The following is a 24,351-nucleotide window of genomic DNA, read 5'->3' as shown; positions in this document are numbered from 1 at the left end:
TACTTCTATGAAAGAAACAGATATCACATATAGGCAACTCAATTATCCACATGAATTCAGAGGATAGCTTTTTACAGAGATGAATGCTGAAACTAGGGAAGTGATTGAGACTTCAGCAGTAATGCTACATTTAAATGTGAACTTGATGGGACCAGTGCTATATATAGAAGTTTTATTAAGTCTGATTCTGTTCTCTGAGAGTCTGAAGTATTATGGAAGAAAGTGTGCCCCTGCGGTGTTGAGGTGTCAGGTGAAAGGGAAGTGTTTATACTTTTGTTATTACTATAGCTTCAAAGGAAACAGCCCTTGATAAAAGCTAATTTCACACAGGTGGTTAAATAGAACTGAGGTTAGCACCTTACAATGGAGATGAGAAGAACATACCTTGAAGTGTGCACCAACCAGATGGCATTAGAGAAGAGGCACCCTAACTTCTTTGAGAATACTCCTAGATTTCTGAGGGGAAGATGTAACCAGCTTCACTGTGGGAGATGGAAGCCAAAGAGAGTACCAGCTACATATCATTTATCCTTAGCATCTCTTCCGAACTTCAGGCTCACATCACCAACCAGCTGCCAGATCTCTCTAGGTGGATGACCCATAAACATCTCCAACTCAACATGCCCAATACAGAATGGATTATCTTAACCTAAACCTGTCCCTCCTTTAGTAGCTTCTGTTTATGTTGAAGGTACCTCCCAAGCATGCAGATTTGCAGCCTTGGAGTCATCCTTGACTCTTCCCTCTCTCTTTGTCCACATGTCCAATATGTAATTTTTACTAGTCAGTTTTAGTCTACAACCCATCTTTCACTCATCTTTTTCTTTCTACACACATATACACATAGCCCATCCTAGTACAGGTCCTCTTCACCTCTTGCCTGAATTATTGCAACATTCTCCCAATTGATCTCTTAGCTTTCAAGTCTTGACCTCCCATCTTTCCTCCACACTGCTGCCAAAAGAATCTTCCCAGATGGCCTAGCACTACCAGATCTCCAATTGTATTATAAAGTAGTAATCATTAAAACCACTTGGTACTGGCTAAGAAATAGAAGGGTAGACCAGTGGAATAGGTTAGGTACTCAAGACACAGTAGTCAATGTGTATAGCGATCTACTGTCTGATAAACCCAAGGACCTCAGCTTCTGGGATAAAAACTCACTGTTTGACAAAAATTGCTGGGAAAACTGGATAACAGTGTGGTAGAAACTGGGCATAGACCAATGCCTGACACCATACACAAGAATAAAGTCCAAATGGATACATGATCTATGTATAAAGACTGATACTATAACAAATTAGGGGAGCAAGGAATGGTGTATTTGTCAGATTTATGGAGAATGGAGAAATTTTTGACCAAACAAAAGATAGAGAACATTATGAAGTGCAAAATGGATCATTTTGATTACATTAAATTGAAAAGGTTTTGCACAAAGAAACCCAGTGCAACCAAAACTAGGAGGGAAGCAGAGAACTGGGAAAGAATTTGTACAGCTAGTGTCTGTGATAAAGGTCTCATTTCTAAAATATATAGAGAACTGAGTCAAATTTCCAAGAATATAAATCATTCCCCAATTGATAAATGGTCAAAGGATCTAACAGGCAGTTTTCAGAGGAGTAAATTAAAGCTATATAGAGTCGTATGAAAAAATGCTCTAAATCACTATTGATTAGAGAGATATAAATCAAAACAACTCTGAGGTACCACATCACACTTATCAGATTGGTTAATATGACAAAACAGGAAGATGATAAATGTTGGAGAAGATATGGGAGAGTTGGAACATTAATTCATTGTTGGTAGAGCTGTGAGCTGATCCAGCCATTCTGGAGAGCAATTTGGAACTATGCCCAAAAAGCTACAAAAATGTGCATGCCTTTTGACCCAGCAATATTGCTTCTAGGATTGTACCCCAAAGAGATCATAAAAATGGGAAAGGGTCCCACATGTATAAAAATATTTATAGCAGCTCTCTTTGTGGTGGCCAAAAAGTGGGAATCAAGGGGATGCCCATCAACTGGGGAATGGCTGAACAAGTTGTGGTATATGAATGTAATGGAATACTATTGTGCTATGAGAAATGATGAGCAGGAAGACTTCAGAGAAGTCTAGAAAGACTTATATGAACCGATGCTGAGTGAAAGGAGCAGAACCAGGAGAACTTTGTACACAGCAACAACCACAGTATGCCAGGAATTTTTCTGGTAGACTTAGTACTTCACTAAAATGCATGGACTTAAAAAATTTCCAATGAACTCTTGAGGCAAAACACCTTCCACATCCAGAGAAAGAACTATGGAAGTGGATCACAGACAGAAACAGACCATTTTCTTTGGTATTATGTTATGTTTTGTTTTGCTTTATGGTTTCCCTCATTCATTTTAATTCTTAAATGCAACATGCATTTAATAGGAATGTACATGTCGAACCTATGTAAGATTATATGCTGTCTTAGGGAGGGAGTGAAGAGGGAGGGAGGAATAAGCAGGGAGGGAGTGGAAAAAAATCTGAGATATATGGAAGTGGTTTTGGAACACTGAAAACAAATAAAATAATTCAATTAAAAAAAAATTCCCAGTGTATTCGAGGCAAAATACCTTCCACATCCAGTGAAAGAACTATGGAATTGGATCACAGAATGAAGCAGACCATTTTCCCTTATGTTATGTTTTGTATTGTTTTATGGCTTCTCCCATTCATTTTAACTTTTCTATGCAACATGACTAAGGTGAAATTGTATTTAATAGGAATGTATGAGTAGAACCTATATAAGAATGCATGCCATCTGAGGGAGGGAGGGAGAAGGGAGGGGTGAAGGAGGGGAAGGGAGGGGGGAAATGTAGGATATATGGAAGTGATTGTAGAAAACTGGAAACAAATTTTAAAAAATAAAAATTAAAAAAATAAAGAAAGAATCTTCCCAAAGCACAAGTCTGACCATGTCATTCCACTTCTCAAGAACCTTCTGTGGTTCCCTCTGACCTCTAATCATGAGTGACATTGAAGACCCTTCAGGATTTAGCACTAGCCTACATTGCTAGGCATATTTCATGTTCCTCCTCTTGCTAGCCAAACTACCTGCTATTATGCAAATGGGGCTTTCCATTTACCTCTTTGGCTCAAATATGAGGTTATCTTCCATGGCTGCAATGCACTTCTCTGCCTCCACATCTTCCCCAGCTTCTTTCAAGTTTTGGCTTTCATGCCATCTCTTGTAATAGATCTTTCCTGGTTTCCTTTGTCATTAGGGCTCTGTCCTTCCTCTAATGATCATGAATGAGCATTTTCTGTTTACACATTATATCCTCTGCCAGAGAGAGCAGAAATTGGATAATCTTTTTATGCCTGGCACCCACCACAGCAGAGCCATAGTAGGTGCTGACAGATTGTTAATATAATGACAGAAAACTGCCAATACCAAATGCATTGCCTGCCATCCCCTCCTAATGATCCATTAATATCAGAATTTTAGTAATGCTCTTGCATTCCTACTCTTACTTACTTTCTATGAGGTTGAGCTGACCCACACCCTAAGTCACCACCCTGGGATCTTTCTTTGTAAAGGAACTTAGCTTGAGTTGGATCTCAGCTCCTAATTTCTTTGTCCTGTTCATCAAAATTTGTGGCAAGCTAGATCAAGAAGGGTAAATTAACTAGAATGAGGGTGTTTTCCTTGCTTGAACTGCTGAGGATGGCTGGCATCTCATGACCAGATCTTGTGAAAAAATTTACATTCCATTTGAGCAGAGCACCTATGGGTAAGGGTTTGATACCCTATGTGAACAGAGGGAAAGAGAGAGAAGAAGGAAGGAAGGAAGGAAGAGAAAGAAAGAAGGAAAGGAAAAAAGAAAGAGAGAAAGAAAGCAGTGTTGTCCAACTGGACAGTTCCAGTTTGGTCCCCAGTGCGTAGCTGCTTTTCAACTCACAGAGGTTGCTGTTTGTCCTTTATTCTCGAAGAGGACCTTGACATCAGGAAGGTGATGCCATGACATGCAAGTGAATTAGATTTAACTGAGGGAGAGTTGTGCAAAGTCACTTCATCTCCAGAGCCATCTGGGTCCAGTGGCCAGATACAAATCAGGGCAACTGGAGATGGCCCAAGATGCAGTAGGGATCCTTGGCTTTTTCAAGTTAAGGTCCTTAATAGGTCTCAGTTTGACTGAGGGCAATGCCTATTCAGTGATTAAGGCTTAATAAGAAATGAAGCAAAGAATGGTCTGAGAGAGAGAGAGAGAGAGAGAGAGAGAGAGAGAGAGAGAGAGAGAGAGAGAGAGAGAAAGAGAGGGAGAGGGAGAGGGAGAGGGAGAGAGGAAGAGTGAGGGAGAGGGAGAGAGATTCATCTGAGAGGGAAAGACCCTCATGGTTTCTAGTCAAAACAGAAACATTTGCTATTTATATTCATTCTGAGCCCGTCAGGGCCCAAACAGTGACCAAGTGGGGCTGGCATGGGACCTATTATTGGCCAATCAATGAGAACCACAGTGATTTAGACTTAAGGCTGGTTTTTAAGAGAAAAGGAGAAGAAAACGTTTCAGACATTAAAAATTTACATTCTCTTTGGGCAGAGTACCAGAAGGTAAGAGTTTGATACCCTTTGTGGACAGAGGGAAAGAAAGAAAAGGAAAGAAAGAAGAAAGAAAGGACAACTGTGTTGCCCAACTGGCCAGTTCCAGAAGGTTGACTGGAGATGGTCCTAGATGCAGTAGGAAACCTTGGCCTTTTTAAACTAAGGTCTTTAACAGGTCTCAGTTTGACTGAGGTAGTTGTTCTGATCTATATCTTCCCACAGGACCCAGAAGGTTCTAGAGGTAAAAGTGAGGCTGGTGACTTTGCACAGCCCTCCCTCACTTAATCCAATTCACTTGTATGTCATGGCATCACTTTCCTGGTGTCATGGTCCTCTTTGAGAATGAAGGATAAACAGCAAACTCTGAGTACAAAAGGAGCTGCCCAATGGGGACAGAACTGGAACTGGCCAGTTGGGCAATACAGCTCTCCCCTCCCAGATCTCTCTCTTTAAACGAGGCTATTCTTTGCTTCATTTCTTGTTAAGAGAACAAAGGACAAACTTCAGCAACCAGGCCTTGCTCCCTAAAGTGACCTCCCCCCTCTTTTCTCCTAAAAGTATAAGAACCTTTTCCTGTGAGTCTGTTGGTGGGACATCCCTCAGGGTGGCAGGTTTGCTACCTTATTATCTTGATTAAAGATGCTTTATTCCTCCACTCATGAGTTTGATTTATTTCAGGACTTGACATTAAATGGTGGCAGGATTGGTCGGATTCACTGAAGATTATGTCTTTCATGGTCCCAGAAGTAAGCTTCTGGATGCTCTGGTACCAGCACTAGGCCCTTGTGCCTGTCAGGATCCCATGCCAAGACCACTCCTCTCTTTTTACTCCTTTCTTTTCCTACTCTTAGGAGACATTTTATTTTCCAGAGTTAAGGCTCAGCAAGCAAGCTGTGCCCTGAGCTTTACATAAAAACAAGCCTTTCCACTCACTGGTGGAACTCTACTGCAGCTAAATCACAGAATTGGTTAAAGCTAGCTCCAGACAGTACTTGAGCTTGGACAAGCACCTGCAGGAGCCATGTTCTGGTCATGAAGTCCTGCTATGAATAGGCTTTTCCTCAGATCTCATAACTATGTCTAGCATAACTATATGTATCAGAGATTAGCCTTGCTGCTTTGGGTCTGCTCAGTCTTAGAGCAGACCCTGGCATGTAAGTCTAGTTTCCCTCCTCCATCAGAATAATGCTTTTTGCTTATAACTTCTTCTAGTTCTTTGGTTTTATTTTCTTTTTCAGAGTTTAACAGTTGGTGTATAACCTCTGGGAGCTATTTAGTGTTTTCAGTGAACAGTTGCTGCATAACTTCCGGGGCTCTTTGGTCATTTATTTTCTGGGTTTGACATGCCAGATCCCTATGCCTCCTCTCATTGGACCAGTAAGTACCTAATCATTCTTGAATCCAGACTTCTATCTTTTTCAATTGAGTTGCCTCTTTAATTGAGAACTGGTAAAGACCTATGGGCAATCAATTTGGGCTCCACTTTACCTGATTCCCAAAAAGGAACAGGTCATATGGCTTCAGAGTATGGTTTGCAAATTTTGGGAACATTGGCAGTCATGGACAAAATATGATTCTCAAAATTGCTGTCCCCAATGAATTCATTTGATAGAGATAAAATGAACTACTTTATAATTTCCCTCAATAAGGCAAGGTCAAAAATCAAACATCCTGAGTGTGACTCATTTAACCAATGGCTGTTGGAAGATTTTAAGAAAGAAGCAAAATCTAGGCTTTCATCCCTCCAAGAAATCATTTCAAAAAATTTAAAACTGAAAAGGGGGTTAAATCTAAAATATTTCTCCTCCAGGAAGGATTAAGCCAACTGAAATCTCGAAAGAAAATGAAAATCAAAATAGAGTCTCTCAGATGATGTGAAGGACCCAAAGGGGAAGCTCAAAAATTTCTATATTAGGCATGTATATATGTATATATCCAGGATTAGACCTATAAAAGGACTTTCTTGCATACACTTTAAGTTATTTTTAAGAAGGTTGCAGCCTTTTTTCCATCTTTGTTGCATGTTAAGTATAGTACATGTATTTCTGTATGTGTGACTGGAAACAGATAGTTATCCAAACTGAGAAGACAATTCTGGCTGTTATCAGTCCTGTGTTTGTTCATATGTGTTTTTGTTTGCTCTTCAGATACCTGTTTCAGCAGAGAGTTTAGAAGGGTGAAGGCCAGGGGTGGGGACCCTGTGGCCTCAAGGCTCTCTGGGTCCTCTAGTGTGGCCCTTTGACTGAATCCAAACTTCGCTGAACAAATTCCCTTCATAAAAGGATTTGTTGTGTAAAATTTGGACTTGGTCTAAAGATTGCATCCAAGGACCTAGAAGGCCACATGTGGCCTTGAGACCACAGAGTCCCCACCCCTGGACTAAACTCAAGCACCTCTGTGTTCCTTTTGATATTTCATCTCTGTTTAAAATCAAACTAGCCTTTTCCTGAAGCTCCTGTCACACACCTTTGAATGTTTTCTGTTTGTTTTTGTGTTTGTATGTTTCTCAGAGCCTGTGTGAATGTAATTGTGTGCACTCTTGTTAATCATTCTGGGAAACTCTGAGCTTTCAAAAAGATCCTTCTTTTCCCTTTACTTCTCTGAACTGATTAAGTTTAGATATGTAAGGACTGGATTGACAAGAGAAAAATAATCTTGTAAGGAAGTGTCAGAAATTTTACTTGGGAGTCGTGAAAATTAAAGTGAAGTAGAAATCAGTTTAGAAATAATTTTTGAATTGGCATGTATTTTGAACTTAGTCGTTTTGCTGAAAATTATATGAGACTCCTCCTCATTGTTATAACAGATTTAGATTGATTATTTCATAACTAAGAAGGAGACCTCCCAGTGTAGGACTCCCCCCAACCCTGTTCTTTTTTCCTATACTTTTAGTCTGAATTGAGATTAATTGATAGTTTCCCCATGTGGCCCCTTAGGAGGGAATTTTGGCTAAATTTAAATTAAACTGAAAGATTTACTAACAGCTAATTACCTTTGTCAAACCAGGGTAATGTGATATGAACCTTTCTCACTTTCTGATCCCTCCACCTGGAGAAGTAAGGAAGTTTCAGGAAATGGTACAGTAGGAGGTGAGACTCCTAATCATTTTTACAATTGGGCAAAAGTGCCAAACTATATGTGAGGCTAGACCCTTTAGTCTTCCCATTTGCTAAAGACATTTCTATAATGGCTATGCTGATTGGTATTGGTTTAACAACAGTATGTGCAGTATGGGATATGGTTGAAATGTAAAGGAAAGTTGTGTAGTCTGAGTAATGGGTTTGGAAGATTTGGAAAGAGAAATAAAGGCTTGTGGGAAAATATCTAAGGTAGATAAGAAGGTTTGGGCTTTTGAACCATAAGAAAAAGAGGTATATAAAAAAAATGAACAGATGATTTAAGCATGTTGAAGAAGGTTTGAAGAAGTTTGACTTTATTTAAATTGACAGATTGAGATCTATAACAGTAATAAAAAAATTGCAGCTTGACTTGGAAGCCAATGAAGGAAGTTATAGAGGGTTAAGAGAAATTTGATAGCAACGTGTTCCTAAGTGTGAGAATTGGGGCAATTACTGTCACTTTCAAAGTCTTTGGCAGCAGTCTAAATGATAATAGTGAATCTCATAATATGAAATGTTTGGAATGCCCTTGTGCGAAATGTAGTATTAAATACTTGGTAGTTTTTAGTATTTTCTATATTTTTATATTTTTTGTTAAAATTGAATTTATTCTGTTCTCATTTAAGTGAAATGAGTCCCTCCAAAAGTTATTAGATATGGATCAGGAAACTTGTTGGTTATGTGGTTATAAGCTGTCATCTTTCAATTATTCAGTTTGTAATATGTATAAAGATAATGCCTAACATCAATCTGATCATTCAAGTGATTGGAAATATTATTAGAAAAGTGAACTCTTCTTTAATTCTTTTGGGTTATAGATTTGATTGTTAAAAGACTCATGTAAACGTATTACGTATAAAAAGTCTTTAGAAATATAAAAGATACTAACGGTTTTCTGTGAGGTTGGCACTGCAAGGCGCTCATCTGTGAAAAATGGAGCCCTAAAATCTTACTAGATATGCTAACAGTTAAAAGTAACATTGAGTGCTAACCTTTTATGGAGGATTGACAACTGAGCAGGATGTCAGTATTCTAAGATTTCAAAATCTAGCCCTCCCTCTTTTCTTCCAGAAGTATAAGAACTTTTTGCTGTGAGCCTGCTGGTGGGACATCTCCCAGGATGGCACGTTTGCTTCCCTATTATCTTGGTTAAATATGCTTTATTCTTCCACTCATGAGTTTGATTTATTTCAGGACTTGAAAGTGCTTAATAAATAAAGGTTTGTTGGATTGGGGTCTGCAATGCTGGACAGAATGCCCATTCTGAGAAATCGTGAGTTCTCCAAGTAAGAAAATGAAATGTAAACATTCCTGTTTAGAGAATGTAGCCTTGAGTTCTATCCCTGCCACAAATTCATTGTATTATATTAATTTAGTTCTTTTTCTGGGTTTTAAATTGTCTTCTAATTCTCTATTTCTTTTCCAGAGTTATTGCTGAGATGGGATTGGTGCATATTCCAATGGTCTCTGATGCTGTGTCCCTACATGGAGGGGGCTAGGAGAAGTGCTTTGGAGAGATTCTTCAGGGAAGGGGCCAGGATGACTAAGGAAAAGGAAGCAATGCAAATGAGCTCCTATCCACAACTCCTCCAAATAGATCTGCAAAATGTACCAGAACGAATTCTGATGGAGAAATCCAGAAAAAGTTATAGTGACTTTGTTTGGCCCAGGTCAGCATAGGGAGATAGACAGAGAGGTCTACAGACATGGAAACAGGGTCTAGACAGGAGCACCTGGTGTGCAGAGTACTTCAGTGACCAGGGAGAGGCTGCATACCAGCACAAAAGGAGGCACTGCAACAGGGAGAGATGCCAACTGGAAGCTATGTGGCCCACTTTCCAAATCTGGGTCATGGATCCAGAGCAAAGGGCAGTGCTGAGACAGCAGCCAGCAACAGTAGTGGTATAACTCAGACCCCAAGTTCAGAGCATCCAGAGCAGCTTGTAGAGGAATAACCAAGGCAGGAAATCCAGACCAAGGGGGAGCCTGTACTTCATCTTTCCAGCTGTCTAATGGGGCAGAGTCTAGCAGAACTATATGCTTTCATAGACCTAAACCCAGGTCAGGAATTTACAGAGCTCAACCTGGGGGAGGGAGGGGGCAGCAATCAAACCTGAATCAGACCTTTCCTGGGAACAGGAAAGCTTCGAGGTCCCCAGCCTGTCACTGACATCCTGCAGTAACACAATACTTGGTATCCCCAAGGAAATAGTGGTAGGACTAGCCCAGACTTCCCCTTCAAAAGTGTGGTAGAAGTGTAGCCCTGACATCATGTCCAAAGTCAGGAAGTAGGCTGAAAGGATGAACATGTAGAAAAAAGAGTGATCTGAGCATGTGCAGACATTCTGTAACTGGTTCTAACCTGCTAACCATGTTGTTAGGAGGAGGCTTTTTAACTGGCTGTCATTGCAGAATTGGAACTGGCCTTAGCAGACCTCTGCTATTCACTTACTTTGGATGCTCTGCTTTTGTTTTGACATCTTTGCTGATGTCATTCAGTGAGAGATAATAATATGAAGCCCTCAGCCCTCCCAGCTGAGGCTGATATGTGTCCCAGTGAAATATACCTTGGTCCTTGGTCTACAAGTTTATTCTCCCATTTTTTGATGGAGAGTAATCTGAAAGCTCTGACCTTTAAAGTTCTAAAAGGTTAAGAGAACAAGCCTCTGGGATTCTGGGAATCCAACTTCACATTTAGTTTTTTAGCTAACTCAGCATTGATGCCCCATGAAATATGGAGTGACTGGGAATATGGGAGCCAAGTCAGCGGTCGATAGAAAATAACTTCTTGGAAATCGAAAGACAAACACCACTTGTGAGTAGACTGAGCTCCTGACTGGGGACCCAGCTAGCTGGGTAACTCAGCTCATCCTGTCTCTCAACCTCTCCCTCCCCTCTTCCTTCTCCTCTCCAAAAGAAGCTGCCCAGTTAACTTGGAGTTTACTAGCTAGATTTCTTTCTTCGTCTTCTTTCTTTTTCTTTCCTTCTTTCTTTCCTCCTTCCTTCCTTTCCTTCCTTCTTTCCTTCCTTCCTTCCTTCCTTCCTTCCTTCCTTCCTTCCTTCCTTCCTTCCTTCCTTCCTTCCTTCCTTCGCTCCACCCAGTGACTGTTTTTGGACCCTCCTAGCTTAGACTGAATATCAGTAGTAACTGTTTCTGGTCAAAACAACAACCCTGAGGTTCTTTCTTTCTTATTTATTTATTTATTTTTCTTTTCTATTTCAACAGGCCATCACCTGACTACTTTTAAAGAGGTCTATTCACTGAATGGGCATTACCTCACTTGAAGTGAGTACCTAAAAAGGCCTTAGCCTAAAAGGTCAAGGTCTCCCATTGCATCCTGGGCTGTTTCCAATCATCCTGATGAATATCTGGTCACTGGATCCAGATGGCTCAGAATCATGCAGAATCAGAGTCCATGGCCTGGGCAGGTCACTGACAGCCTGTTAGGTGTATGACCAAAGGGTTATGTTTGAAATGGGCCATCAGCAATGGACACCCATCAACAACAAAGCCTAGCTCTTCTACTTACTGTGAACTTGAACAAATCGCTTTCCTTTTTAAACTAACTTCAGCTTCTTTCTTTGTGAAATACGAATAAAGATCATTGTACTACCCACCCCACCGTGGTCATGAGAGAGGCCCTTTGCAAACCCAAAAACTTTACAGAAATGGTAGGTCTTTTCATCTTTGTGTAAAGGACTGTTCCTTTCATATGTAAGGTGTTTGTTGAAAGGGACAGAAAGTGAACTGTTGGGTAATGAAAAAGCATTAAACTAACTTGCCCCTTTTGTAGGTGAGCAGTTTAGTTGTGAAAAGGGAAAGAAAAACAACTTGTTTATTTAAAAAAAAAGCCCTGAAGGAATTCAAGTGTTAGCAGCCATAATTTTCAGATTAAAAACCTGAGGACAGGCAGATTGGTGGGAGGACCGAATGAGAAGAGGACCTGTCTGAGGCCAGAGACAGGCCGCAGGGACCTGACTGTGGTCTGCAAGTTCATTTGCATGAGCTTTTTTATTTGTGTGCTTAGTATTCTATCTACCCCCAATTACATGGAAAAGCCATTTTTAACATTCGTTTTTAAAACTGAGTTTCAAATTGTCCCCCTTCCTCCCTTTCCACCTCCCTTCATTGAGAAAGCAGGCAATTCAACATGTTATACATGTGTAGTCATACAAAACATTTCCACATTCGTCATGTTGTGAAAGAAAACACAGACCAAAAAAACTCAAGAAAAATAAAGAAAGTTAAAAAAGTATACTTCCATGTGTATTCAGAAACCATCCGTTCTTTCTCTGGGGATGGACAGTATTTTTCATCTGAAGTCCTTCAGAGTTACCTTGGACCAGGATGTTGCTGAGAATAGCTAAGTTATTCACAGCTGATCATCTTACAATCCTGCTGTTACTTTGTGTACAGTACATTTCACTTTGCATCCGCTCACATAAGTCTAGGTTTCTCTGAGAGCATCCTACTCAACATTTCTTATAGCACCATAATATTACATCATGATCACATCCCACAGCTTGTTCAACCATTCCCCAATGGATGGGCATCCCCTCAATTTCCATTTTTTTGCCACCAGAAAAGAGCTGTTATAAATATTTTTGTACATATATGTCCTTTTCCTTCTTGTTTTTTATCTCTTTTGGGATATAGACCTAGTAGTGATATTGCCATGTCAAAGGTCTTATAGGCCTTGGGGCATAGTCAGCAATGTCCGTAGTCCTCAGAGTTGCAAGATACAAGATTAATCCCCATAAATCATCATCATTTATGTATTTTGCCAATACATCAGAAAGAGATAGAGAAATTTCATTTAAAATAACTATAGACACACTTCTAGGGCAGAGCCAAGATGATGGAGTAGCCGAGCTCTCCCAACATTCCCCTCCAAACAACTTTAAAATAACACCTCAAATCAAATTCTGAAGTGGCAGAGCCAATAAAAGTTCGGAGTGAGACATTCTTCCAACCCAAAACAACATAGGAGGTTGGAAAGAGAGATCTGTGGTGAAAGGGAGGAGGCTGGCCTGAAGCCCCTGTGGATGAAACACCAGTGGTGGGACTAGGTGGTAGTGACAACATTAGCAGCAGCTTCCAGAGCTCTCAAACCAAAGATGGTAAGGGGACTTGGAAACTAGTCAGAAAGAGATCGCAGAAGATCCCTGCACTAGCGTTGGATGCAAGACCAGATGCTGTTTGACAACTCTATTGCCTACACTCACTTCTGGGTCATAGTTCAAGGGCAGGGAGGAACACTCTTGGTCAAGATGGAATAGGAGCCCTGATGGGCAGTATCCTTCATGAACTGATTCAAGATTCATTCCCCAATCTATACATGGCCAAAGGATATGAACAGGAAGTTATCAAGAGAAGAAATCCAATAGCCCTATGAAAAAAGTGCCCCAAATTCCCGAGAGAGAACTGCAAATTAAATCACCTTTGAAATTGTAACTCACACTTACCAGATTGGCAAAGTTGACCCCCACCCTTGCCAAAAAAAAAAAGTCAGTCTATTTATTAGGTCCTTCTATGTGCCAGGCATTGTGCTAAGTGCTCAGGACACAAAAAAGGAAAAAAACAGTCCTTGTCCTCAAGGAGCTCGTGGTCTAATTGGGGGGAAAGGCAAACAATTGAATTCAAACAAGAGACATACAGTATGAATTGAGTGTAGTTTCAGAGGAAGGCACTAAGATTAAGGAGGACTGGGAAAGGCTTTTTTGTAGTAGGTGAGACTTTAGTTGAAACTTGTGGGAAGCAAGAGAATCCAGCAGAGGGAGAGCATTCCAGGCATGGAGAAACAGTCAGGGAAAATGCTCAGAGTTGGGAAATGGACATATGCTGTGCCAGGGAAAGCAAGGAGGCCTGTGTCTTTGGAGGGCAGAGTACATGGAGGAGATAAAGAGATGAGAAAATTGGAAAGGTAGAAAGGGGTCAGGCTATAAAAGGTTAGTGGACAATGGTAAACGTTGGATGGATTGAAGGAAAATAGGAACATTAATTTATTACATTGGTGGAGTGTGAACTGGTCCGGTCATTCTGGAAAACAATTTAGAATTATGCCTCCAATGTTACTAAACCATGAATACTCTTTGACCCAGTGTTACTATTACTAGGCTTATACACTAAAGACTTAAGAGACAGAACAAAAGGACCCATTTGTAAAAAACAAAAACAAACAAAAAAACCCCATTTATTGCTGTATTTTTTATAGTGGCAAAGAACTAAGGGGGTGCCCATAAATTGGGGGATGGTTGAAGAAATTGTGGTTTATAAATGTAATGTGCTGTAAGAAAGGATGAAAGTGATGTTTACTGATCAAAGGATATAAACAGGCAGTTTTCAGATGAAGAAATGAAAGCTATCTATAGTCAAATGAAATATGCTCTAAATCACTATTGATTAGAGAAATACAAATTAAAACAACTCTGAGGTACCACCTCACACCTGTCAGATTGGCTAATATGACAAAAAAGGAAAATGATAAATGTTGGAGAAGATATGGGAAAATTGGAACACTAATGCATTGTTGGTGGAGTTGTGAACTGATCCAGCCATTCTGGAGCACTATTTGGAACTATGCCCAAAGGGTAATCAAACTGTGCATATCCTTTGGTCTAGCAATACTACTACTAGATCTGTATCCCAAAAAGATCACAAAAAATGGAAAAGGACCCACATGTACAAAAATATTTATAGTAGCTCTTTTTGTAGTGGTAAAGAATTGGAAAGTGAGGGGATGTCCATAGACTGGGGAATGGCTGAACAAGCTGTGTTGTATGAATGCAATAGAATACTATTGTTCTACAAGAAATGATGAGCAGGTGAATTTCAGAAAAAAACTGGACTTACATGAACTGATTCTGAGTGAAATGACCAGAACCAGGAGAACACTGTACACAGTAGCAGCAACATTGTGAGATGATCAGCTATGACGGACTTAGCTCTTCACAGCAATATAATGATCCAAGTCAATTCCAAAAGATTCATGATGGAAAATGCTAACTGCATCCAGAGGAAGAGCTATGGAGTCTTAATGCAGAGTGAAGTGCATTATTTTCACTTTTATGTTGTTTTTTCTTTTTTGTGGTATTTCTTTTCTATTCTGATTCTTCTTTCACAACATGACTAATGTGGAAATATGTTTAACAGGATTGCACATGTATAACCTGTATCAGATGGCTTGCTGTCTTGGGGAGGGAGAAGGGAAGGAGAAAATTTTATAACTCGAAATCTTATAAAAATGAGCATTGAAAACTATCTTTACATGTAATTGGGAAAAAACAAAATACGAATAAAAAAGAAAGTAATGTTTACAAAGACATCTTTCAAGACTTTTATGAACTGATGCAGAGTGAAGTGAGCAGAATATTTTATACTATAATATCAACATTAAAAAAACCCAATTTTTAAAAACTTAAGAACTCTGATCAATCCTGTGATTGATCATGATGAACGAAGGACTGGTAATGAAGAGCACGCTCTACTTCCTGACACAGAAGTGATAGACCAAGATTCTGAATGGACATAAATTTCTGGACGTGACCAATGTGAGAGTTTGTTACTGCTTAACTGTGCTTGTTTGTTATTAGGAGTTCTGTTGGTTTTTTCCTTTTTTAAGAGTCAGGGGGAGGTGGTGAGAAGAAAAAATAAATGTTTCACCATTGAAAAAATTTAATTAAAAAAAGAGTAGTGTCATTTTGAATGAATAATTTGTTTTTATAGCTGGGAAACACAGTGGTGGGGGCTCAAGAGATACAGTTGTGAGTAACTCTCCACCCACACACAGTAGGGTTACCCTTTGTATCCCTAGAAAGTTTAAGATGTAGCTAGGGAGATGGTCCTTATCTGGAAACCCAGACCTGTCCATAGGAAGGCAGGTTGGGGTGGTGGGCCAATCCAGAGAGAGAGAAGTTGTTCATGACCCAAGCAAGGAGTATCACTGGGGACGTGCCATGCAGATGTTCTTCTTCTGTCCCTCCAGCACATACGTTTTTGCTGGGGTGAATTGATTGGCCCGTGACTCTTGTTTTTAATCTGCCTCTTCCAGACCCCTCATTTCCCTACTCCACACTCACAATGATCCTCCTCTCTGTCACAGAGACTTTTGTCCTCTCAATTTTTCTCCTCTATAAGAGGGCAATAAAAATGCTTACATCTCTTAGACTGAATGTGAATATTACCCTTTGCCTCTGCCTTTCTAGTTTAGTGAGAACTGATACACAGGTAAAAAAAAAAATCAGGACCTTGGATGTATCTGCAAATGTGGCAAATATTTACCAGGCAAATATCACAGGATCTATGAAAGAGTACACTATTCACTAAAATGTTAGTATTTGGAAAGACTTAAACTCTAAAGATAGAATGAGTTCTTCTCCTTTTGTCAGTACTACTCCCAATGGGGTCTATAGTATAAACATAAAACCCATTTCTGTATTTTCTTTGAGGTTTGCAAAGCCCTGTGAGGCAGAAAGTATATCCTACACTTTCTGTCTTTGTCTCATGGAGGAAGAAACGGAGTCTTAAAGAGGGAGTTACTTGCCCATGGTCACACTGTTAATATGCCTAGGTTGTAACTTAAATTTAGGTCTCGACTTTAAGTTAATTCAATTAGATTCAAGAAACACTTATTAAGAACCTACTGTATACTACATCTTGCTCAGTGCTGGCGATAAAAAGACAAAGAAATGAAAAAATCCCTGGAGCTTACATTTTAGTGGGGGATACATGTAAACAGATACATCTATACAAGATAATTTGAACAAGGAGAGAAAATAGAAATTAGCGATTTATAGCCTAAAGATTGTCCTAAGGAGCAGAGGTTGGAGATGGAAAACTAAGTTCCAGGACTAGGAGGGGATTGATATGAAACCAGCCTGGAAAATCAGACTGGAGTCAGTTTGTGAAGGATTTTAAATGTCTTGGGGGCAGTTAGGTAGCACAGTGGATAGAGCACCAACCCTGGAGTTAGGAGTACCTGAGTTCAAATATGGCCTCAGACACTTATTAGCTGTGTGACTCTGGGCAAGTCACCTAATCCTGATTGCTTCCCCCCAACTCCCCCCAAATTTCTGAGCTAGGGAACTTATCCTAGAGATAATAGGGAATCACTGAAGACTAGCCATAACCACTTCTGTTCCATGCCATACTTCCCAGAGTTCCCATTTTAGGGAATCTTCTCCAAGCCTTATCTCTCTATAGGTTTTCCACGAACAGGCCCCTAGAGTTAGTGCCTGGGTTTGGGGCTAGATGACAACATGTTAGAGAGATTTTAGTGGTGATACCAATTCAGGAAGGTGTTGGACTTGATGCTTTTTCAGATCTCTGCTAACTCAGAAAGCATCTGTGCTTCTCTGACCTATGATTTATTCCATGCTTCCTATGGACAAGGTGTTGTTGTGTCATGGAGCTCAAAGAGAAGACTTTCACTGCCTTCAATGAATTCTCAAGTTAGGAAATTTCAGGCGGGGACTGTCCGGTGTAGTAGAAAGGTTGAGAGGAAGAAGACCTAGGTTCAAATTGCAGTTTTGGTACTTAATAGCCATGTGATTTTGATAAGTACCTTCTCTCCTCTAAGACTTCGTTTCCTCATTTGAGAAGCGAAGGGTTCCTATTAGACGATCTCCTTCCAGCAGAGGAAGCACGGTTCCTTTGATCCACTTACAGATCTGGTCCTGGCTCCTGCCTCATGTTCATGGTGTTTCGCTCCCCATCCCCAATTTCCCCCCACCCCTCCCCACAAACAAATATTTCTAAAATTTGTTCTGATGAGGCCAAGTCTTTTGTGACAGTAAGGGTATTTCAGCATTCTATCCTGCATTCATTCAGTTAGAAATAAAAGCCAATTATACTTACGCATTCATTTGCTAAACTTTTTGATGGACAGTCATGGAAAAGATAATTCAGTCTTTTCCCCTTGGCCTCAGTGTGTAGAACTAAAAGCTTGGAGCTTGGGAGAGTTGCAGAGAGGCAGATTTCAGGTTGGGGTAAGAGAAAAATTCCAAATAGTGATAGCAGTCAGAAAGAGGAATGGTCTTCTTTTAATAGGAAGTGAATTCCCTTTCACTACAGATTTTTAAGGGGAGGGGGGGCCTGGATGACCCCTTGCCATGGATGCGTAAAAGATGTTCCTGTAAATATATGGCACAGAGGGAACCAGATGATCCCAAGGTCCCTTTCAGTTCTGAAAGTCTGTGATTATGATCTATGATGTACTAAGTTGTGCTTTGTCATACTGATGGGGACAAAGGAGAAAGAGTCTCTCTCGGAGTGTACTGGAGACCAGGGAGTCTAGAGTTAAATTTTCAGTGTGAACATTTATACCTCAGTATAGTGGAAAACAAGTCAATCTGGGATTCAAGAAGATAGGAGTTCAGTGCCTACCTTTGATAGAAACAGGCTGGGTGACACCCCTCTTGGGTCCTTAAAGACTCCAAGTTGCCCAGTCTGTGATGATCCGTATTCCCAAGGGCTGTTTGAAATCACAGGGCTTGGCAAAAACAAAAGTGGTTAATGACATTTATGTCACATGTGTCCTTGGACTGTTATGGGAAAAGGGATTTGCAAACATTAAGGCATTTTAAAAATAGGGTCTATCATATTGGGAGTGGGCATTCCCATCAACCTTGCGTTTGGTTTCTGATTTTTTTTCCTTTTAATTGAGTTTATGTTAGAGCACGATACTGATTAAAGTAACTCCTTACATTTTCCAAAGTTCACCCAACACACTCATGCTTTCCCATTTCACAAGCCATGATATCATTTGAACGTGGCACATCCCCTTTACTCTCCATCCAAGTTGGGAGGACAAGGGTTAATTTTTTTAGACTTCAACTGCCCCAACCTTATTTCACCTTCAAAAGTTAAATAATAACTGCCACATCACAGAATAAGTCAGGGTTAAACCTAGGTCTAAAGCTCAAGGCATGTAGTTTCTCTGTTTCATCACATCGTGCTGACCTAAAGGTCATCTACCTTTTCTCCTTGTCATGTAGAAGTGCCCTCGAGAGATGCCCTGTCAAGTACTAGTCACAGAACCATTGATTATCAGCAATGGGAAGTGCCTTTAGAACACAAAATAGAGAACATCCAAGGTGGAAAGACACTTAGAAAAGAGACTGTTAGGTGGAGGGGACCTTAGAGGTCATCTATTGATATACATTCATTTTGCAAAGGTGGAAACTTAGGCCAGGAGAGGGGAAGGGACTTGTACAAACTTACATAACTAACATGTAGCAGGGCCACACTAGACCCTAAGTCCAGTGTTTATGAGGGCCTCACTCCTTCATTAACTCAAAAATTCCAGGGGACTAAGCATTGCTTAATCTGATTAGGATTTGAACCAATATTTCAGAAATGAAAGGATCAGTCACATTAACTGTCATCATGGGAGTAACATCCAAAGCCCATTTTGCTTCTGTAAATACACTGTCATCACACTTATTTGGGAAGGTTATGTGGTTTTCTTACCGCTAGGTGGCGCAGTGGATGGACTAATGAGCCTGGAGTCAGAAAGACTCATCCTCTGAAGTTCAAATCTGGCTTCAGACATTTACTAGCTGTGTGACCCTAGGCAAGCAAGTCACTTCACCCTGTTTGTCTCAGTTTCCTCATCTGTAAAATGAGGTGGAGAGGAAAATGGCAAACCACTCCAGTGTCTTTGCCAAGAAACCCTAAATGAGACCACAAATAACTTTGGACATGACTGAAAACAACTGAAACGAACTGACTAGATCAGTCCTAGGAATTCCCCCTGAGACACAGAGAGAAGCGATGAGGCTGGGGCCATAATGCTAGTTGTGTGTCAGAAAAAAGATGTCAACCCAGGTCTTCAACTCAGTGCCCAATCAGAGCATCCCAGCATCATAGGTGTGGAGGAGAACAAGACCAGTCCCACTGCCTTATTTTATTATTATTTTGTAAATTAGGTTTTTTTAAAAATTTTCCTCTTATCATCTCATTTTAAAGCTGCCACACTGTTCTGGTCACTGTGGCACTCACATTTATTTAGCTGTTTGTTTTTTTAATCAGGATTGGCCTTGTGAATAGACCCACCTGGTGGGAATTCCAGAGACCTGGGAAGCTCTCCCCATCCGTCTTCCTTTGCTTCTGAAAGCCCCCCTCTGCTTACTGAGAGTTACTGTAATATAACCATAACTGACATTTATAGAGCACTCTGAAATGTACAGAAGGCTTTGCCTATGAATGATGCCATCTGAACCTCACAATAAGTCTATAAGGCAAATATGAGAGCAACAGTTCTCAAACTTTTTGGCCTCAGGATCCTTTCACACTCTTAAAAATGACTGCAGATCCCCCAAAGGGCTTTTAAGTGGGTTATATCTGAGTGTGCTGTTAGATATTTAACAATCCACTCTCCAAAAAAAATATACTCACAGCATACTTGATAGTGTAATATGCATTAAGATTTTCTCCACCACTTTCTTAAAACTAGACAATCAGCAAAAGAATAAATCAAGTCCCAATTTGTAGCATTTCTGAAGAGAGATCCTCACATTGGAAATTTAACCATCAGCTCAAGAGCCGATCTAAGCTGAATCTGGCATGCCACTGTTTACATCTCTTTGTATTTACCATATTAGAGATTTCAGTGTTTTAGTATTATTATGAGAATAGTTCTAACCTCACAGACACCCCCCCCAAAGGATCTTGGAGACCCCCAGGGGTCCTCAGACCCTGCTTTGAGAACTGCCATATTAGAGGTCTTATTGTCTCCATTTTATAGATGAGGAGACAGAGCTAATAAGTATCAGAGGCAGTGTTTGAACTAGGAGCTTCCTGCCTCCAAGTCTGACAATATCCATTATGATACACTCGTGAAAAAAACCCTAGACTGAGCCAGAATCTCAGGTTTTGAATTCAAGAATCTGCCCTAGCAAGGTGTGTGAACTTAGGCAAGTAAATCACCATCTCTCAGCCTTTTTTTTTATCTGCAAAATGAGGTGAACAATAGAAGTACCATAGACCTCACAGGGAACCCACCTAACTGTGTGCTGTTACAACTTGGATAGACTTGGGGTGGATGTTAAGATCGCTATGACTTTCCTCCCCTCTGCTCCAATCAGCCTCCACGGCTGCCAGGTTCATGTTCTTTATACATAGACTTTGTCCTATCATTCTTCAGCTCAAAAGCCCTGAGTTTGGTTCCTAATGCTTAGCCTGACATACAGAGCCTTTCAGTCTGCTCCTACCCTCCCTTTCCAACCCTGCCTCATACTTTTTCACCCAGTCTATACTGTGCTCCAGGCAAACTGGGTGACTCTAACACACCCCAAGTTTTCCTGCTTCCCCGCTTTTGCTGGAATGTGCTCCTATCTCCTTCACCAAAATTCTTGTCTATTTTTAAAAATCCCAACTCAAATGTCACTCCTTCTGGAATCTCTGGCTACCCAGGGAATAAAGATCTCTCAGACTCCCAGACCTAACCCAGCAAAGTACTAATCCATCCTGAGGCACCTATTGGGTAATGTATGTTTTAATAATGTCCTTATCTTATGCCCCTGATGTGAGCTCCTTAAGGGAAAGAATTTTGTACCTCCTCTTTTAGGAAGCGTATATCTGTGGCACTAACTAAACATTCATACATCATTGTCTCTGATTTCTGAGATCCTTTCTGTGGAATGGGACGTAGGAAAGAGAAACTTATATTCAGCACAGTGTGGCTCATAGTAAGTGCTTCTCGACTGAGAAGGTGGGGGAGGGTAGGTGTGGATGAGGGTGGCACAGTGGGGATGATGGGGAGGCCCTGGTTAAGCGTGAGAGTCTGAAAACTCACGATACACTTTTAAGTTTAATCATTAACTTTTTCTCCATTACCTTCTTAAGTCTAAACAATCAATAAAGCAATAAATCGAGCTCCAGATTGTAGTCTTTGCTGATGTCTAAGGTCTAAATGTGATTACATCGAGAAATGTGTTTGGGAACTCGTTCCAGAGGGCTCTAGGACACCCCTAGATGAGGGCACCATGCAGTGAGTCAGCTTACGCCTACTTCTGAAAGCCAACTGACACATTTGCAGTGTGAGCATGTAGATCTCAAGTTGGCAAAGGCTATGAAGCAGGGCTTGATTTATTGGTGTTTTTTTTCTATGTGTGTAGACTTAAGAAAATGTTGGAGGAGATGTTAATGATGTCCTATGTGCATTTTTTTCAGAGAGTTGGTTGTTAAGCATTTACCAGCACGCCCCTCCAAACCCTCAGGAACTCATTTAGAGGCAGCTCTGGAGTCCAGAAGGTCGGCATTCAAATCCAGCATGACTGGATTTGAGGAGCTAGACACTTGCTGTGTAACCCTGGCCAAGGTGCTTAATGGTCTGCCTTAGTTTCCTCAATTTCAAATGAGGCAACCACCTGCATCCCACTGTTGCTGTGAGGATTAAATGAGAGAACTCTGAAAAGCACATGGCAAACCTTCCGGTGTTACATAAATGTTAGCCATTATTGTTATTAATCAGCACATGCCAAGCCTATGAGGCCGCTATATAAGTTCATAAGACTTTGAATTGAAAGAGATGCTAGAGCCCACCTAACCCAACTCAAATCATTTTACAGAGTAGGAATCTGAGATTTAGAGATATAATGTGACTTGCTCAAAGTCAGAGATAGCAAGAACCAGACTCAGGCCCTCTGCCTCGAAATCTAAAGCTCTGTCCACTCCTCCATAGTCGTAGGTGACTGACCCTTGAATTCCAGCACTGGAGATGACAAGTTCTGCCCACACCTACCGGTTCTCTGGTCCGTGGAGAAAACCACCTTCTTGGACCTTGAACTGCCTGCCTGCTCTTGGACCAGTCCTTCTCTGGCTGCCCCTTGCTCAGGAACTCCTCTTCTGAAGGCAAAATGTCTGGAGGGAGGCGAGGTGGCTAGTGAGAGAGTCAGCTTGCCTGCATCCTGTTTCAGAATGGGAAAACATAATTCTTCCCTCCTGCTTGACTAAGTTCCAAAACAACTGGAATATTGGCTTTAATTGAGCTGAGTCAAACTCAAATGACCTTATGGTCAAAATCAAATGACCTCAAATTTTCCTCCCAGCTCTGAAATTCTGTGTTCGATGTCCTTCTCTGCTCTGACAGACTAAGTTCTTTGAGACTCCTTCATGTTCCACACACTAATCCCTACATCTTCCTAGGTTCCCAAATGGGACATTCTCATATCCTTGTTCCATCCTAGTCTATCTTTAGATCCTGGCCATACATCCTAGGATGGCAGGGTTTTTAGAATTTAAAGGAATGTTGGAGATCATACTAATTCTCTCAATACACAAAGGAGTCTCAGAGAAGTGACTTGTCCAAACTCCAACCTGTAAACCGTGGCAGAGCTAAAACTGGAACACAGTTCTAACCTGAGTCCAAGACTGTTTGCACTGTGCCAATCTGGCACATCTGTCTTTCTTTTAAAGGGACTTTTAGTCTTGCATGTCTTCCACATCTGCAGAGTGATTCCTACATCTGTATATTGCCTCTCACAATGACTACATCCCAAAGCCTTTTCTCTGGCTGTGTGAGTAGTCAAAAGTCAGTCCATTGAAGAGTTTCCAAATGACTGGAAATCTTAAGCTCAAGGCATGCTGTGAAGGAGATTTTGACTTCATGAGCCTTTGGTGCCTGCTCTGGGTGCCCTGTGTCTCCTGCCCACCCAATAAGGCTTGTTGTGGTGGTTTCTTCACCTCTCTGGGTCTCAGTTTCCTCAGTCTGAAAATAAGGAGGATGGGCTGACTGAACTTTAAAATTCCTTCCAACTCTGATATGCTAAATTCTATGTTCTAAGGTCCCCTCTTTGTTCTGAGGCCCCTCCCAGCTCTCATATTTTTTCTTCAAATGTCCTTTTCATCTCTAACAGGCTGGAGCTCTCTTTCCTATTTCTTTCTCCAAACCTCTCTCCTCCTTCCCATTCCAGACTCACAACTGAAACTCCCTTGTCCCACATCCCAACTCCTTTGGGAATACCTGCAACTCCCAAGGGGACAACTATCTATTAGACAAACTGATCTCGCCTCCCATCTCCCCATCAGATCACAAAGGGATTCTAGAATGTTATAAAAGCATTCTTAGAAATTGTCCAATTCTCCCCCTTTTAATTTTACGGAAAGAAAAATTGAAGGCAAAAGAGGAAATGACTTGTCCAAGGTTACATAGTCGTTTAGCTGAGGAGCCAAGGGTAATATCCTGGTTCCCAAACTCCTAGACCTAGACTTTTTCCTGTTTGCTCTTGTATTGCCAAATAGGAACCTCCTGCCTTTTTAATCTGACCTAGGCAGATGACTCTAATGACAGAAATTTCGGGTGTGAAAGGAAAGGAATTCATAGTCACAGATCATCAGAGGTCAGTGAAAAAGAAAAGAGAGGATGTTTCAGCCAGAAAATGCTTCTTACATCTCATTCTTTAGGAGACTATCCTCCAACTCAATTCAAGGGTTGTGTTGCTTGGGCAGGAATGACTAGTCTCAGGTTTAAGGTCCTCTGTTTATCTACGCTCCTAAAAAAATGTAGCTCATTAACTTCTATTTGTATGTTTACCTTTGACACTAGAAGGCATGGAATTTAAGAATGCCTTGAAATACTGAGCTGTTTCAACAGATAGTAGGATAAAATTTTTTTCAAAGTAAAATTATAATATGTTAGCCAATAGACACAATTAGCTCAA

The 24,351-nt window shown here is 40.7% G+C and overlaps 1 protein-coding gene across 2 annotated transcripts in view; it reads right to left on the bottom strand.

Moving 5' to 3' along the window:
• ACKR2 (atypical chemokine receptor 2) overlaps positions 1–22,950 on the bottom strand; it is a 29,121-nt gene extending 6,171 nt beyond the window's left edge. The window contains exons 1-2 of one of the 2 annotated variants that reach the window (XM_072652288.1): positions 22,434–22,521; positions 18,074–18,179 (exon numbers count right to left, since the gene is read on the bottom strand). The gene's annotated coding sequence lies outside the window, so the exon portion shown is untranslated. Of the gene's footprint in view, positions 1–18,073; positions 18,180–22,433 lie in introns of both variants that reach the window. The other variant, XM_072652279.1, reaches the window with a different exon arrangement.
• Positions 22,951–24,351: the final 1,401 nt, after the last annotated feature.

The sequence above is a fragment of the Notamacropus eugenii genome, chromosome 1, assembly GCF_028372415.1.
Source record: "Notamacropus eugenii isolate mMacEug1 chromosome 1, mMacEug1.pri_v2, whole genome shotgun sequence".
NCBI lineage: Eukaryota > Metazoa > Chordata > Mammalia > Diprotodontia > Macropodidae > Notamacropus > Notamacropus eugenii.
This window is presented reverse-complemented; position numbering and strand designations above follow the sequence as displayed.